Source organism: Alosa alosa, chromosome 1 (genome assembly GCF_017589495.1).
Source record: "Alosa alosa isolate M-15738 ecotype Scorff River chromosome 1, AALO_Geno_1.1, whole genome shotgun sequence".
Lineage (NCBI taxonomy): Eukaryota > Metazoa > Chordata > Actinopteri > Clupeiformes > Clupeidae > Alosa > Alosa alosa.
In genome coordinates, this window is record NC_063189.1 from 23,260,745 (window position 1) to 23,262,426 (window position 1,682).

Here is a 1,682-nt window from a genome sequence, read left to right on the forward strand (position 1 = left end):
TAATGATAATGTAACATAGAGACTACCCCTACATGATCTACATGTTCTATATTGATTCTGTGAACTGCAAGGGTGAAAGAAAATTATTAATGTTTTTGTCTTTGTTTGTCTGGATGTTTGCTTTGTTTGTGAGTGCCTTTGGCATACAAAGATGGAAAGGGGTTCAACTGCATTAGACTGGTACTTATATACACATATTGAATTGGTTGTAGAATCTTGAGAACTCTGAGAAGTGTTTGTTTCAGACTTTGAATAACTGAAGAAAACAAATAACCAGGCATGCTCAGAGTAGGCTAGTCGCTAGCATTTGATAATATTTGACCCTGTTGCATTTGGGTCTTAAAACATGACATACAATTATCTGGACATCTATACTCTGCCAATGTTTGCTGTAGATTATTAGCTATATCCTGGAGGTAGTGTTTTATGTTACAGCTCTGAATAGAAAAAAAAAAATGATTTGATTCATTTGGCAATACTCTTAACTCAGACTTCACATCCATATCTTCAGAGGGTTTAACTTGTGGGTATTTGTACCTAATATGAACATGATTGGGTGAGAGACATTAATAAGGCTACTTCCTTTAAAATGTGTAGGGTGTTTACTTTCATGATAAAATGTGCAGTTACAGAATGCTTATGTCTATTGGTGGATGGTGCCTAACTACTGCGTTAGACCCTTGTTTTTTCAAGCTGTCTGTAATTTCTCTCCCTACCCATCTGCGACTGGATGACTTATGCTGTATGTATGCTTTTTAGATGTAGCACTCAAGTGAAGAATATGTCTGCCAAGTAAACACAAATTGAAGGATACCTGTGCACATCAAAACTATTGACGACGCTTTAGATACACTTTTCTCATTAGCCTAGCAGGTACAGTGCTTCTCTTGCTGTTTCAATAGTGGCTTCAGCAGCTTTCAGGAGTTTCAGTATTTGTAAATTATTTCATGCAATTATAATATAATATGTTTAATATATTTGATCCATTCTTACAACAATACAATTAAAGTCTGTTATTTGATCATTCTGTTGATGTAACGTATAACCGTATACATAATAGGTCAATCTGATGTCACGGCACCTTTGAACACATAAACTCACTGTGATGATTATGATTTAATAATGTCAAGCTTTTTTTTTGGAGCATTTTTGAACATCTGTATGTCTGCATTGAAGCTGTGAATATATAGCCATATGTATGTCTTCTGTGTGTTGTGTGCATGAAATATGAATGACAAATCCGAGGATGTAGTGTTTTCAGTTTTTGATTAAAAAAAAATATTTAAATAGTGCATGAACTCTTTGAAGATACAACCGTGTTGAAAATCACAGAATGCCACCAACCAATTATTTTAGTAAACTAACATCATGCATGTCTTTAATTGTCAGTTAAAGGTGTACATCAAATTTAAGATTTGTTTAGCTATTTTTGCACATGTATTTTATGAAGCCTTGTCATGCCCTGAACATTTCTGGCATGTTGACAGGAGTATAGCCTGATTTGTGTTAAACGAAAATGAGCACAACAAATATGGTTATTATGATCGTTCTCAATTGCCTTTTTAATGGTTTAATATCATTCATTCTCTTTGACCTTTTTGTGATGTGGAAGGTGAATTATATTGTAGTAGAGTGTGAAGGACTGTGGGTGGAACGATGTCCCAGCCAGATATGGGCTCGCA

At 34.7% G+C, this 1,682-nt stretch overlaps 1 protein-coding gene across 1 annotated transcript in view; it reads left to right on the top strand.

Annotated features, from left to right (window-relative positions):
* bpnt2 (3'(2'), 5'-bisphosphate nucleotidase 2) overlaps positions 1-1,287 on the top strand; it is a 13,571-nt gene extending 12,284 nt beyond the window's left edge. Inside the window, exon 5 of the mRNA XM_048259332.1 lies at positions 1-1,287. This exon is cut by the window's left edge and continues 368 nt beyond it. The gene's annotated coding sequence lies outside the window, so the exon portion shown is untranslated.
* The last annotated feature ends 395 nt before the right edge of the window (positions 1,288-1,682 follow it).